The sequence below is a fragment of the Palaemon carinicauda genome, chromosome 2 (genome assembly GCF_036898095.1).
Source record: "Palaemon carinicauda isolate YSFRI2023 chromosome 2, ASM3689809v2, whole genome shotgun sequence".
NCBI lineage: Eukaryota > Metazoa > Arthropoda > Malacostraca > Decapoda > Palaemonidae > Palaemon > Palaemon carinicauda.
In genome coordinates this window covers 192,603,065-192,619,730 of record NC_090726.1, presented here as the reverse complement: position 1 = coordinate 192,619,730, position 16,666 = coordinate 192,603,065, and the positions used below count along the sequence as shown (strand labels likewise).

At 44.8% G+C, this 16,666-nt stretch overlaps 1 long non-coding RNA gene across 3 annotated transcripts in view; it reads left to right on the top strand.

Moving 5' to 3' along the window:
• The first annotated feature begins 828 nt into the window (after positions 1 to 828).
• Positions 829 to 16,666, top strand: part of LOC137622691 (uncharacterized) — a 49,960-nt gene continuing 34,122 nt past the window's right edge. Inside the window, exon 1 of one of the 3 annotated variants that reach the window (XR_011040462.1) lies at positions 829 to 994. This is a non-coding gene — a long non-coding RNA (uncharacterized lncRNA). The remainder of the gene's footprint in view (positions 995 to 16,666) is intronic. The other 2 variants (XR_011040461.1, XR_011040460.1) reach the window with 2 other exon arrangements.

The following is a 16,666-nucleotide window of genomic DNA, read 5'->3' as shown; positions in this document are numbered from 1 at the left end:
AATTGAAAAGAATTAAGATTTTCAGCTAAAATGTTATTTACGACTTTAGGGTACATATAAAAAAGCTTAAGTACAGATATAGGCAAAGTCAATACACCCTTTACTGTATTTGGTATTAAGTATAAGCTTAGAAGCCTTGCACCTATGTATTAAGTGATAGAGTGCCCGCAAACTTGTGTGTGTGTGTGTGTGTGTGTGTGTGTGTGTGTGTGTGTGTGTGTGTATATATATATATATATATATATATATATATATATATATATATATATATATATATATATATATATATATATAGAGAGAGAGAGAGAGAGAGAGAGAGAGAGAGAGAGAGAGAGAGAGAGAGAGAGAGAGAGAGAGAGAGAGAGAGAGAGAGAGAGAGAGAGAGAGAGAGAGGTTAGGAACTAATAAGAACCAAGATATACAACACCAATTTATCGTATACACCCTTAAGGATTTGACATATCACAAGCATATTGTGAGTTTATTGTCAAATCTACGTCATGAATGTTTTTTTTTTTTTTTTTTTTTTGATAACTTTAAATTATTACTAGCCATTTGGAACTCGGTGAACATCATTTACAATTATGTGCTGAAAATCTGAGTGTGCTTTAATAGCACTAAGTGTTTAGAAAATTCGTGACCAGATGAAAATGCACAGTTAATATTACATATCCATCCAAGATTAGAAAATATAAAAATTTGTTAAAATTTCTGTACATAAACATTCATTTACACCAATCGGTTGTTTTTTCATGATTTTCACACTAACCAACAGATGTCACCACGTCTGACGTCACCGTGACGTCACCATTGTCTTTTGTAAGTATTGAGTTTCACGATCACGGACTTCCTTGTCCATGACGACCGTCCTTTCAGGCAAACCGAGGTGTCTTTGGGAGTCCATTTTCAGATCAAACCCTTTTGGTTTGTGGTGCCTAGGATGGTTTGACGAAAGTGGAACTATAAGGTCTGTATCCCTGTGAAGCTTTGAAAGGTAAGGTTTTACCAAGGGGTAACCCATTTCTAGATTAGGGAAAATGAATGATCGTGAACTACCAGTCCCAAATACATGAAAATCACGAGTTTGATGATAAATATAGCGATTTTGATAATAGAATAGCTGTCATGGCATTAATGGTAAAAGTCTGTTTCATTAGATAATCGTCAGAACGTCGACTGGGCAAAACCAACCCCCCTTTTGTAGTGCTCAACCACAATAGTGGCTACCCCAGTAAACAGCTTAAACTCAGGCTCCCAAGTTTTGGTCAATCTGTTGCCATGCGAATGCTAGGCCTAGGCAAACACGTTACTTACGGTATCAAGAGGTTAATTAGATCAAGCATAATTTGCTAACCTATTTGGTAATTGCTTACAGCACCATGCTCTCCATTTACTTCAAAATAATGCATTCCAGCAGCTCTCATTTTCTTGCACAATAATTAGGTGGTTATTTAAATTCTGGGAAAGCTATAATTAGCAAGATATATTGAATGGAGGGTAGAGTTGTATTGTATTACAGGGTGTGATTTCGAACGGAAAAACGGATTTTGAGCGAAGCGAAAAATCTATTTTTGGGTGAGATAGCCATGGCGTCCTGATGGAAGGTTCCTGTTTGGTAGCTTCCTTGGGTATAAGACTACTAAGATATTCCCAGAGAATTTAACCACAGGTTATCACAGAATTCTAACTTCTGGAGCGAGTATCTCAAAGGTTTCCCTTTAAGACATCGTAATACAACAGGGGACACGCATGTCTGGTCGTGCCACATAGCTATCTCCACCCCGAACAGAGTTAACGCTTCGGTGTGTAAGGGCTGAGAATAGCTGGGAGCCGTTCCACAGCTAATCTCACTCGTGGCTACTACTGATACTCGAGACGTAAACAAACGGACGCCATTGCTCTAATGACGTCACGCGCGTCTTTATCCTGGCGCCAGTTGCTGCCCATCACCATGATACAATTGTGTAGGGTGGGAGCAAACTGAACGAAGTAGTAGGGAGGGTCCATCAGGACGCCATGGCTATCTCACCCAAAAATAGATTTTTCGCTTCGCTCAAAATCCGTTTTTTGGGCTCAAGCCATGGCGTCCTGATGGAAGAGTACCAGAGAATCAATGTATCGTGGTAGATTTTCCCCCAGAGTTAAGTGCCTAGGCATTGACAAAACAGCAAAGTAATCTTAGGTAAGAACCATAGGAACGAAATATCCTGCCCCCCATTGGTAGGAAGTTCCCATGGGCTATGCCGACGTCAAAGTGGTATTGAAGGGCTATTCATCTTGACAGAAGAACTTTTAAGAGCTTAGAGATGAAGCAGAATGTTTGATATTTGTATAGGAACATTCTGAAGTAGGCCAGTGGTGGTTGGGCACTGTGTGTAGAGTTCATCTCCTGATTATCAGAAGTAAGTATTCGTGTAGGAACCTTACTGAGGCAAGGTGAATATAATTTAGGAATAGACATCTTAAATTCTTCATGACCATAAGAAGGAGGAATAAATAAAACTATGACAGTATGTATTTCATAGTAAGTAGGAGCTGAAAGAGACGCATAAGTAATAAAATAGAAATTTTATTTCACAATGCAGAAATTAAATAATTTACAGCAAAAGTAAAGTTCATTTACAGTAATAATAATGTACATAGAAATAAAGGCTTGCTCTTGAATCTGAAAGGGAATTTCAGGATTAGTAGGTACTCGTTCTCGAGGAACGCAAGTCTTTAAATAACACATCATGCTCAAGGCATGCGGCACTTGTGTAACACTATGACATTTCACCTGGGATAAGAACAGTTATAAAAGCACTAAGTGTTTTTAGACATCACTATGAATCACTCGAGGGTCAACATAGGCACCCGAAGAGTTAGAGTCCCAAGTAACTCACTGTTCTACGCAGAGTTAGGTGCAGGTTTCATAACACTACCTGCGGCTACCACAAAATGTTTGATTTCGTGCACTTGTTTCGCATAATGTTTAAAGAAAACTCGCGAGGACTTCCAGCCCGTAAAGTTTTTAAGGCTCTCAAAGTCCATGCTCTGAAAGAAGTTCAGAGAAGATGCCACTTTTCTAGGATCATGACCAGCGGGTGTACTGTTCGGATCCGCTCTGCGAATGAAGTAGGTGATTTTCGCTCTTAATTGTTTCAGTGACAGGTCGCTGCCCGATGTTTCTCCTTTGAAGAGTTGGCCTCCACCAAAGTTTGAAGTTCTGCGAAGATAGACCTTGAGGCTCTCTACTGGACATAGAGAGACATCCTCCTTCAGGGGGCATATTCTCCAAGGGCCCCATCTTTTGGTGGGTAATTCATTTTTGGCGAGAAACGTCGGATCAGGGGAGAGGGTCACTTCTCCTGAATCAGCAAACAGGATGTGTCCCTCTTCTCTTGATAATGCCACTATTTCGCTGACTCGAGCTCCCGAGGCGAGAGCAAATAAAAATATAACTTTCTGAGTCAGATCCTTGAGGGGGCATGAATCATTGTCCAAGTGGGAGGCGAAATGGAGCACCTTGTCTAGTGACCAGGAGATCGGTTTCGGAGGGGGTGCTGGGCGTAGGCGAGCACATGCTTTCGGCAGTTTGTTAAAGATGTCGTTGGACAGATCAATTTGGAAAGCATATAGAATTGGTCTAGTCAAAGCCGATTTGCAGGTTGAAATCGTATTGGCTGCTAATCCTTGTCCATGAAGGTGAATGAAGAAGGACATACAGAAATCAATGGTGATTTCTTTAGGATTTTTTGCTTTAACAAAGGAGACCCATTTCCTCCAGGATGATTCATATTGCCGTCTCGTGGATTCGGTCTTGTATTCCTCTAGGAAGTCTAGACTTTTCTTCGAGATCCCAAACCTCTTCTTTGCGGCAAGGGAGAGAAAATCATGAGATGAAGGTCCTTGATTTTCGATGATGAAGCGAAGACAGTCGACTTCTGTACTTGTTGAGAGAGAACTGGGCCCGGGAGAGGGATCAGCTTGGGCTGCAGCTCCAGGACCAGGGGGTACCAGTTGCTCCGGGGCCACTTGGGAGCCACTAGGGCCGCTGTCCCTTTGAAGGTTCTCAGTTTGGAGAGGACTTTCAACAGAAGGTTGGTGGGAGGGAACAGGTATATCTTCGACCATCTGTTCCAGTCCAGTGACATGGCGTCCACCGCTTCTGCTTTGGGGTCCTCGTACGGGGCTACGTACAGAGGAAGTTGATTGTTGTCGCTCGTTGCAAAGAGATCTATCTGAAGTTCTGGGACTTGATGAGAGATGAAGGAGAATGATCTTGCGTCTAGAGACCATTCCGACTCTATCGGGTTTGTCCGAGATAGAGCATCCGCTGTCACGTTGCGGAATCCTTGTAGGTGAACTGCAGACAGGTGCCACTTCTTCTTCTCCGCCAGACGGAAGATTGGGAGAAGCACCTGATTTATCTGGGGCGATCTTGAGCCCTGGCGATTGAGACAACGAACTACCACCGAGTTGTCTAGGGTTAGACGGATGTGGATCGAGGGCGGCGGGGATAGCTTCTTCAGAGTAAGAAGGACCGCCATGGCCTCCAAGATGTTTATGTGGAACGTCTTGAATAGTGGAGACCAGGTCCCTTGAGCTTGTTTCAGGTGGGAGTGACCTCCCCAGCCCTCCAGTGAGGCATCCGTGTGGATGTTGAGTGATGGAGGAGGGTGTTGGAGAGGAATGGACCTTTTCAGGGCCATTGCTTCCGACCACGGCTTTAGGAGGCGTCGAAGTCTGTTTGGAAGCCGTCTCTTGAGGTCTCTTCGAGCGATGGATGCCGATCGTCTCCAGACTCCCGCGGCATCCTTTAGCTGTGCACGAAGCACTGGGTTTGTCACTGAGGCGAATTGTAGAGAGCCTAGAACTCGTTCCTGCTGTCGTCTTGAAATGCGTTTGGATTTCAGTAGTCGCTTGACAGACCCTGCTATTTCCTTCCTTTTCTTCTGGGGGATGGAAAGGCGGTGTGACTGAAGATTCCAGTGGATTCCCAGCCACTGAAACTTCTGAGCCGGAGAGAGGCGAGATTTCTTCTCGTTGATCTTGAATCCCAGGTGTTCTAGGTACTGGGTAACTTCGTCGCAAGACTTTGTACACTCTTCGGGCGATGGAGCCCAGACTAGCCAGTCGTCGAGGTAGGCCATCACCTGGACGTTTCTTAGGCGGAGCTGTTGTACTATGGCATCCGCCAGCTTTGTGAAGATCCGAGGGGCCACATTGAGGCCGAATGGCATGGCCCGGAAGGCGTAGCTTTTCCTTTGGAGTCGAAATCCTAGGTAGGAGGAAGCGTGATGGTTCATTGGAATGTGCCAATAGGCATCCGCCAGGTCTATAGAGACCGTGTAGGAACCTTGAGGCAGAAGGGTCCTTATTTGTTGAAGCGTCAGCATCTTGAATTTGTTGTTCTCTATGAACTTGTTGAGGGGGGATAAGTCCAGAATGACTCTGAGCTTGTCTGAGTCCTTCTTGGGAACGCAAAACAGTCTCCCTTGGAACCTGGTGGACTTTACCTTCCTTATCACCTTCTTGTTCAAGAGGTCTAGAACATATTCTTCCAGAATGGGGGTCGATTGTTGGAAGAACCGCTGGAAGATTGGGGGTGGTTGCACCCAACTCCAGCCTAGACCGTTCTTGATGATGCTGTGTGCCCAAGGATCGAAGGTCCAACGATCCTGGAATTGGCGGAGTCTTCCTCCCACCGGAAGCACTTCATTGCTTCTGGTGTCCCGAGGACTTGTTGCCTCGGCCGCTAGCTCCCTTTCCTCCTCTACCTCTGGAGGGACGACGAGAGGCGTCTCTGCTTGCACCCCTGGACGAGCCTCTACCTCTGGCATGAAAGGTAGTGGATGGCTGCTCAAAGGCAGGGGTGAAGACCGGTGACTGTGACAACACCGGTTGGGGGACCAATTGAAAGGTCTGTTGTGGTTGGGCAACCACTTGGGAGGTAGCGGGTCCCGGAAACTGACGTCTTTGTTGACGTTGCTGGGGTTTCGGCGTCTGAGGTTTCCTCTTAGGCTGAGGTCCATCGTCCTGAGAGGTTTTCCTTTTTCTGGACATGCCCCACTTGTGGAGAAGGTTCCTATTCTCCGTGGCGGCTCTGTCCGTTATTTCCTTGACAAGGTCAGAAGGAAACAGGTGCTTTCCCCAGATGTTGGAGGAAATCAGCCTCCGGGGTTCGTGTTTCACGGTGGCACCGACAAACACGAATTCACGACAGGCTCTACGAGCCTTTATGAAATGGTACAAGTCCTTCATTACCGTGAGTAAGTGGGATTTGGCCAGTACCATGTAGTGATCGGGTACTGCTGTGTCACAGGCCATAACTTCAAGTTGGACTTGATGAGAAAGAGACGCTGCAAGCCTCTCCTTCGTGTCTTGTTCCCGGCGAAGGAGGTGATCATTGAGCTTAGGGAGGTCTTCATTAAACTGACGTCCGGCGACGTCAGGATCGAGCCTACCCACAACGAAAGTATGTTGGACATCTTTCCATTGTCTAGTGTCAGGGGGTGTCACGATGGAGAAGGGTCTGCACTCCTCCAGTGCAGGGCAGGGTTTTCCTTCTTCCGCCGCTTTAAGGCATGCAGCCAAGGCCTTTTCCAAAAATGGAAGAATCGCAGTGTCAGGTGCGACATATGTAGGATGCTTCTTGCTCAAGGCAGGAAGCTTAGAGCAGGTAAAGCCCCTGCTCTTAAATGCGGAGGCTAGCATAGCCTGGGCCTTTGCGAGATCGAACACTATCTCTTCTTTAGGTTCGGTCTCCTCCTTCGAGGCAGGTTCGGAACGAAGCCGGACGTAACAGTCCGGGTAGGCCTCGAAGCTTGGGAAGAATTCCACATCTTCCAACGGGACCGTGCCGATTTTGTCACTAACAAAGATCCTGCCGGTCGCAATAACCATATGCTCTGCATACCTCCACGGGTTGGCATGAGAGCAAGCTGGGAGATCCTTGACCGAGATCTTCTTCGGTTCTCTGGATCCAATCATAGACCTGATGGACTCCTGGTTCTCCTTCAGTCTGTCGTCCATGACAGCTCTAATCAGTCGGATCAGTTCTTGGGTAGAAGAGGAAGGATCCGGGGTCGAGGAGGTAGACGGGATGGACACATCCGTCGGTGTAGGAGTAGGCGGAGGGATGGACGAGGGAGTAGCTCCAATCTCCGACTCGGTGTATTCCACCTTGTCTTCGTCCTCTTCGGCTCCTTGAGCCATAAGCGTCTTCTCCGTGTCTTCCGAGACGTCAGAGATCTGTTCATCATCCTCGGAATCTAAACGACACTCGTGCATGGACTGAGCCATGACCACATCAGGTTCCACCGTAATTTGGACAGTGGGGATTGCTTCCTTTGGAACCACTGAGTCAGGGGAGGCCTTAGGGAACAACAGGGACCTCAGTTCTTCGGTGGCCAGGTACGGTCCAGTAGCATTTCTCTGAAAACCACGCACCCACTTGCGCAGTTTCTCACGAGCAATGTCTCTAACCTCCGCTGAGGGAGGGTTATGGAAGGCCTCAACTAGGTAGGCCTGGCAGACCGTACATTCCAGTGGATTCCAGAACTTCCAATCCCCTTTCTTGTCTGAGCAAGGGGCGTGAGTCCTGCACGCCGTATGTCCGTAAAACTGGGAGCGTTTCACAGCACAGTATGCGAAATCGCACTTCATCTGCTCCTCCTGTGGAAGAAAGAGAAAATGAGTATGGGGGAGTCATAGGAATGGCTCTTAAATTAAGTTAATATTAATCATTAATTTTAACTTAAAGAAGGTGTGATGCATAGAGAATGAAACAGTAAAGGAGAACACGCTCCATGCATCTCGCCCGGCTGGTTACCATAGGCTTGGTCCTGGGATAATCCAAATGACCGAGATCATTGGATATAGTTTCCTAGGATTCCCATTATATTGGAACTCCATGGAAAGCCAAGGACAAGGTTGGGATCGAATTCATTCGGTTCCCAGATAAGAGCCAGAAGGTCTCATTAAGGGAAACTGCTTCTGGCAACCAGCCGTGCTAAGATGCACATAGCATGCTGGAAATAGAAGAATGCAAAGAGACAGCATGATCACTAATAGAGCAGTACTAGGTACTGATCTTAGAAGCAAAGCAGCTTATCTATTTGCAAGGTAGGGCTATCTTAGTCTTATGATAGCTACAGAGAGGGGGTGCAAGTATTCTTGACGCCTCCGGGGCATCCGGCAAGCCGCCGGCACGCCGGAGCTCGCTCCAGCATAGATTCTGGCACTAGAACAGACAATTTTCAAAGTCAGTTAGATACCAGGATGGCGGCCGCCGGCACAACGGCGGCACGCCGGCAGGGAGCGGCGGCTCCGGCAGCCGGAGGATGCCGGATTGGTGACTGGGGTAAGGATGGTACAGGTAGTATCGGGTTGCCGGCAGTATATGCCGGCACTCCGGAGATCGACCGGCGAGCGGACGATTAGATAGGAGTAGGAGAGCTGCCGGTAGTAGCCGGCGGCAGCCGGCAGTCCCTCGGTACACGGGGGGCTGGCGGCAAGGGTAGGGAAGTCACCAAGAGGGAGGCAGGTATTGCCGGCAGAAGAGGCAGCAAGAGACCGGCACCCGGATAGATAGAGAGACAGGGGGAGGGGGGGAAGGATGCAGGAAGTACCTTCAGGGTTCCAGACATCCCTCCCCCTCCCTGAGGGGGTGTACCCATGATAGAGACAGGCTCTATCATCCATAAGCAGGGGTCACTAGGGACCGGGAGCAGGTAGCCCAAGGGAGGACTAGGGAACACCCAAGAGGGGGGGGGGGAGACTCCCCTATGCAGAGCTACACTAGTAACTAACCTTATAGGACACTATGAAGGTATATGTACCAGAGCGGACTGCACAAGGAAGCTCGGGTAGCCCTACTCTTCCACCCTAAGGAGGAGTTGTAGGACAGGGGACAGATGAGTATAAACTAACCTAAGCATAGGCTAGGCTATACAAGAGATAGGTGGGGAGGGAGAAGAGAGGGGTCTTCCCAGGAAGGGTTTCTGTACCAGAGCGGCCACAAAGGGAAGGGAGGACACTCCCTAACCTAAGATTAGGCTGATCGGCTAAAACGGTGCAAGAGTACAGTTTCAGCATGGAACAGAGAAACCTTCCTAACCCGACCTAGATCAGGGCTAAAAGTCCTGAACTAGGCAAGGAAGAAGACGTATCGCTATCGCAGGAAAGTCGTAGACTATCCTAGCCATAGAGGTAGGCTAGCCTAACCTCACTCTCAGACGCAATCCTAAAGGGGGTTCATTCCTTTAGGGAGGACTGAGAGGCGATATAATACTCTATTAGACAATAAATCCCTTTACTCAGAAAAGGGATCAAGGCTAATTAGAGGGAATGCCAAGGCAGGGGATGAAGGAAGCATATAGGGGTCCTAAGGTTAGGTTAGGCTAGTAAGAATCACTGACTAGCCTATCCCCTATATGGTCCCTGAAGGCGAAAACATTTGCATCACTAGTCAAAAGTATTGTAAAATAATAATGCCACTATCTTCATAACTTAGTCTAGGATCACTGATAAATCATGCATGAACACTTGTATATAGGCTCCTGGCCTGGGGGCTATAGTAGCCGACTGGTATGAGGTCAATCGATGACCGATAAAAAGCGTCTAAACACGATATAAAAGTTCCTAGCTATGAAGACTAAATAAACTAATGTATTCGATTAGTATATAAGGCCGGAAGCGTTGTTGTGGCTAACTAAATAGAACATGCAAAACAACAACGACGCCATAAAATGGCGGGTCCGGTAGAGGCACAGCTCTGCCACAAAACATCAATTATTTCGCGAAATAATATTTACTTTACGGCCAGAGCTTAATTAAACAATACTGGAACCTTGTACTCAACTTTCCAGAAGAAGGCGAGGCTGAAGGTAACGACATAGCGAAGATGCAAAGCGATAAAGTTCACACAAGGGAAAATCCGTCTCAGTAGGGCAGCTACTAAACAAAGGATGGAGACGCGCGTGACGTCATTAGAGCAATGGCGTCCGTTTGTTTACGTCTCGAGTATCAGTAGTAGCCACGAGTGAGATTAGCTGTGGAACGGCTCCCAGCTATTCTCAGCCCTTACACACCGAAGCGTTAACTCTGTTCGGGGTGGAGATAGCTATGTGGCACGACCAGACATGCGTGTCCCCTGTTGTATTACGATGTCTTAAAGGGAAACCTTTGAGATACTCGCTCCAGAAGTTAGAATTCTGTGATAACCTGTGGTTAAATTCTCTGGGAATATCTTAGTAGTCTTATACCCAAGGAAGCTACCAAACAGGAACCTTCCATCAGGACGCCATGGCTTGAGCCCAAAAATACATGTTTTCCTATAGTAAATAACTTTATTTAACCAAATTTGACCTTCATTTCAACCGCAAACAGATAAACCAATTCGATGAACTTAGTCACTAAATTGGTCATTACGGTTAAAATGAAGGTGAAAACCGGTTAAATCACGTTATATTTTACAGGAAAACCTATATTTTCTGTTAATGGTTAAATATGTTTATTATATATACTTTGTTAAAATACTTAATTATAATTAATTGTTCAAATTCGGTGTCACTCAACTCACGCATGTACTGCGAATGGTAACATAAGCAACGTTACCAACATTATGGTGATACACAGCGTTACCAACGATATGTTGGAATTACTAGCATTAGCAATGATACATTATTGGTATTGCGTGAATATTAAAGAATTTTTCCATATACCCTTTACACAATATATATTAAAGTAAAAAAAGGGTACAGAACCTAACAAACACTCCTAACCTAACCTGGAAGTTCCCAGGTCACAAACCCAATATAATGCCCTTTGTTATATCATTTCACTCACGATACGGTAACGTTAGTACTGTTACAATAACATTTATATGTAATGGTTCTTAGTTTCGTCTTTAGCTCACTTTGCTCGCATGAAAATAAAACATCAAGCTCGTATGTACTGGCAAGCGGTAATGTTGAGCTGCGCACACTAACACAAGTGTTGTTACGCTAACATTACCAACGTTAAATACAGTGATACCGCTGAATACGAAAGTTTCTGCTTACGAAAAATTCAGGATGCGAAAAGTGATTCGAAGATTTTTATGCCCCAGGATACGAATAAAATTTCAGGATACGAAAACCTTAAGAGATCCCAACTCTTCGCCGAGAGTAATTTTAAAAAGCGTGCGCCGCCAGACTTTGAACTTGGGTACTCTCACTCACAGCCTCCCGCTCACCCATTGGTTATCTCCCTACTCAGACGCTAGCTGACGCCATAAGATCCTGCTTTCCTATTGGTCGGCAACTATCCCAGCTTGCTTACGCACGGGCGTTCATCTCTCTTTTCGTTCCGACCGCGGTATCGGTGCTTTCGCTTGTTTGACTCTGTTAATATACAGCACATTCGTATGCCATGTATTATAGTTATTAAACATTCGTTACTGTGCACTGTACTGTATTAGTGTTTACTATACATAGTACTGTATATAACGTACGTAGTGTATTATATTACGTATTACTGTAGCCATGGGTCCCAAGAATGTTGCCGAAGGAAAGAAGACGATGCTCTCGATGGAGACGAAACTTGAAATCGTTAAAAAGTACGAGTCTGGCATGCGTTTAAGTGCGATCGCCAAGGAGTATGGCCGGAATCCATTTATGATAGGCACCATCCTGAAGCAGAAGGCGGCCATAAAAGCAGCGACACCTTCTAAGGGCGTCACTATTTTCTCCAAGAGAACCTACGTGCATGACGAGATGGAGAGGCTGCTTCTTGTGTGTATCAAGGACAGAGATCTCAGGAGACACCATCACTGACACTAAAATTTGCCAGAAGGCCTCCGCCATTTTCGGTGATCTCGTGCGTGCTCAGGCCGAAGAAGGGGCAGGAGAAGGAACATCCCAGCAGGAACCCCAAGAGTTCTAGGCTTCTCGTGGGTGGTTCGAGAAGTACAAGTAAAGGACTGGCATCCATTCAGTGGTACGGCATGGGGAGGCAGCCAGCTCAGACACGAAGGCCGCCGAAGCCTTTGTTAAAATGTTTGAAGAGTTGGTAATTGTGTAGGAGACCTCCACGCTCTATTTAAAAGTTTCTAAAAGTAGAAAACGAAAGAAAACAGTAAATTAGAGCTACAGTTACCTTGAAACTGTGAGATAATCCTCCTACAACCACCTAACTCTTACACAGAAAATGTAAGCATAAACCTACTACTACAATTATGGGGGACCCCAGTGGGAAGCGGGGTTTTTGGGTGGGGGGAGGAGGAGAAAAGTGATTTTTCGGGGCACTACCGAACCTAATACAACTACCTACCCTACCCTGGGGGCCATGTACCCCTACCTAGGCCTACCGGGGGGGGCTCTGCCCCCCCCTGCGACCCCCCCTTAAGGCCACAGTAATTTTCAGGGCACCACCAAACCTAAGACACCCACCTAACCTAGCCTATGGGGCCCTGTACCCCTACCTAGGCCTACCGGGAGGGGGGCTCCCCCCCCCCCCCCCTGCGACCCCCCCTTAAGGCCACAGTAATCTAACTTTGCGTTTCCAAACCATGTACCTTTGAAACAAGACACGAAAAAATTGCACCTCTTCCTTTTCCCACGAGTAACCACACTACGATCACACCGGAATGCTAATTTGTTGTAATCTATACGGCACACATTTTCACAATTAGGGCACTTTTTCTCTGCCAAAATCAAACCATGACGTTGAGCAAATGCAATTAGCAAATCAACTTTCCCTGAATAATGTACACAAATCCCCATAAGAAATAAAGCAATTGTCACAAGTGACACAGTCGGAACGGGATGAAGGTCCTGCTAATTGCTCCATACTTCACGGCAAAATGAGCTTTTCAGTTTGAAGGGAGATCCGAGACGTGCAAAAATATTCCTCCGCGGAACTTCACGTAAACTGTGGTAACTGGTGGAAAAATAGCGGGGATAAGTGAAGTAATAAGTGTCAGCATTGGCTAGATTTGTAAAAACCGCCATGATTGGTTTTCAAACTTCGTGACGTCAAGAAAACATCTGTTATTGGTTAGAATAGCATTGAGAACTAGTCTGCCATACGCAGTAAGGCGGTGAAACAGCTCATTTTAGCCAAGACATCACACAGTAAACAAAAACAAACACTTAGAAAAAATCCAAGTGAAACGTAACTATACACACGAATATCTTCGTTAAATAGAAGCTGCTCATATATTGACTATTATATAAGCGTTCTATATGATATAATAGTGAATTGTAGGTGTTTAAATTCTTCAAGATCTTCCGCGGAGCTCTCCTACACATTTACCGAAGAATTGACTCTGCAGGAAGGCTACAGTTCGCAGCAAGTTTTCAATTGCGACGAAACCGGGCTTTTCTGGAAGAAAATGCCTCGTCGGACGTTCATCACGGCGGAGGAGAAGAGGCTACCTGGACATAAGCCTATGAAGGACAGGCTTACCCTTGCTTTTTGTGCAAACGCCAGTAGGGACTGCAAGATAAAGCCCCTGCTGGTGTACCATTCAGAAAATCCCTGAGCCTTCAAAGCCCACAAAGTCATCAAGGAGAACCTTCCCGTGATGTGGAGGGCGAATGCAAAAGCCTGGGTAACGAGGCCACTGTTCATTGATTGGGTGAATGTCTGCTTTGGTCCGACTGTCCGAAAATATTTGGAAGAAAAGCGCCTTCCTATGAAATGTCTGCTGGTGTTGGACAATGCTCCAGCTCACCCTCCTGGCCTCGAGGAATATCTTCTGGCCGAGTATTCCTTCATAAAGGTCCTATATCTACCGCCTAACACCACCCCTCTCCTCCAGCCCATGGACCAGCAAGTTATTTCAAATTTTAAAAAATTGTACACGAAGCATCTCTTCCAGAGGTGTTTCAAAGTCAGAGTACAAACCTCACTCTGCGGGAATTTTGGATAGATCACTTTAACATAGTGATATACCTCAAACTCATCGATCTCGCTTGGCAGGAAGTTTCGAGGCGTACCCTAAACTCATCTTGGAGGAAGGTGTGGCCTGATGCTGTCTGCACGAGACTTCGAGGGGTTCGGGAAGCCTGGAGGCGAAGCAGAGATCGTTGACGATCCTGAGCCAATTCAGCAGTCTGAGGTGGCTGACATCGTACATCTTGGTACGTCCATGGGGCTGGAAGTTAGCGCGGAGGATATAGATGAACTTATCGAGGAGCACCACGAGGAGTTGACGACGGACGACCTGAAGGAGTTGGAGACGATGCAAGTGAGTGATGTTCAAGAGCAGTTCTCTAGCGGGGATGAGGAGGATGCTACACCTTTGAAAACGGCAGACATCAAGGAAATTCTTGCATGTTTCCATAAAATGGCAGACTACGTCGAAAAGGAACATCCAGAAAAAGTTTATACCAACCGTGCGCTTCAACGCAATGACGTTTGCCTAACGCGTTTTAGAAATGTGTTGAAAAGTAGGCAGAAACAAGCTTCAATGGATAGTTTCTTATTAAAGAGGCCAGCGGTATTAGTAGGCCAAGACGAAGGTGAAAGTGAAGAAAAGAAACAGAAAAGAGGAAGTGATGAAGAATCAGGTGAAAGAAAAGAAACTGAAAAAAGTGATGAAAAAGTAGAAGAGATTTAGAAAATATGAAAAACGTAAAGTTATAAAGCAAAAAAAACAATTCAATTTTAAGTTTTGTTACCGTTAAGTGTTAAAGTAATTTTTTCTTTCATTTTATAGTTTTTCATACGTAATGTTAAGTGTTAATTATTTCTGCCATTTTTTTATTTCGTAAAGTTTAAGTGTTAATGTGTTAAGTGTGTAAATTACTGTATGTAGTCTGTCACTTGTTACGTTTTCTGCCTTATGCCATCCTCCTCTGCCGCGACTTCGCTATCGGACATCGTCTCAATCAAAAGATAAGTTTCAACTTTTTTTGTTACACTAACTGTAACCTTTTTTTCAGTGTGTACAGGTATCAATCCTTAATTTAGGTGTACATACAGGTAACAATACACCTTCACTGATCTAAATGCTTTACATACAGTACCGTAACTTTTATACAGTAGTAAAGAAAACGGACAGTCTTCTTAGGGCTTGGGGGATAACTTGGCTATAACTACATTATTGAATAATCTCATAGTGGTTTCTGGAATGGATTAGGCTGTTTTTAACGGTTGGGTTAATTATTGAATGATAGAAATGGCTGCATTGCATGTTTATTACTACAGTTTAGCATGTTTATGAAAGAAAAGGTGACTTTCTGTAAGGCTTGGAACGGATTAGGCTATTTACATGTAAAACGCGACTCAGGATACGAAACCGCATCCTGAACGGATTACTTTCGTATCCTGAGGCATCACTGTATAATGGTTCTCGAGTCTCACTTACGATCACAGGAAAATAAAACTTCACCCTCGTATGCATTCTCAATTGGTAATGCTGAGCTCGCACTCTTAGGTTTTAATAAAATAACACATTAAAGTTAAAGAAATTAATAACTTGCTTTTATGACCGTGACGTCATAACTTAGCGGTCACGGGGGTGTTGTGACTGACTCTGTGGTGTCTTAAGTGTTCTGCCTTAGATTAGCACTGCACTCAGAACACTGTAAGAGTTGGTATATTACATTACGTGATTTAAGAAAATTATCAACATTGGAATACATCAAAATAGTTTAAAGTATGGATTACTGAAGCGGTTACAATTTTTTAATACTGTACCTAGATCGTAAAATACACAAAAGACGACACTTTAACTAACAAAGACGTGACTTGGGCAAAGGTTTCCACGGAAAGCGCTTGTTGGAAGGTGGGGGTAGGGAAATATTAACACCCGTGCAAACTTTACATACGTATGGGTTTGTGATTGGTTAACGGATAAGCAACGGAGTCTAGAGTAAACATGAATGAACAGAATGGGAAACTTGACTAGAGCAAGTATTTATGTGAAATCTGGGAGTGACAGGGGAATAAATAAAATGTATAAAAGTAATATACTGTATGGAGATAAAATGGAATGTATATATTTGATGGGTATATAAAATGAGGTGATTTTATAAGGTATCGGATAATAAAAAGTAATACTGGGGTCATACGTAATGTATACGAGGGTATTACTTTACTAATCAATTAAAAGACTTGAACAGAGCTGGTAGAGACAGTTACATTTCACGATTAAAGAAGAAATCCTATTGAAGGAAAAGTCTCGGCGCAGGGAGGCGGGGTTTTTGCGCAGAAAGTTGAAACCTGCTATGTACAAACGTACGTACAAGAGTGTCTACAAGGGGCAAGTAGAATGAGAAAATTTAAATGAAAAACTGTTAGCATGATACGTTAACATTTGATCTTTATTATACGTTGGCGGCACTGGTTACTGTATTTTTTCACGAGTCTTTGCAACGGTGTCTCCAAATTTTATACAGCTATACTGTTTTGTATTTTTCTCATTTTTTATACATTCAAGAAAGTAATGTATAGAGAAGAAAAGGCTTGTTTTACGATTATATATCTTTTCCCCAGTATGTTTTCCCCACCCAAAACCCCGAGTTCCCACTGGGGTCCCCCATTATCATAGGATATAGATATATATTTCTGAAACTATTCATTTACGACGGGAAAGTGTTATTTTCGAAGAGCGTAATTTTTTCTATAATGTTTTTCCTAGGTTACATTTCCTTGTAATACACAATAATACCCATTATATCAAGTGTACGGTGGC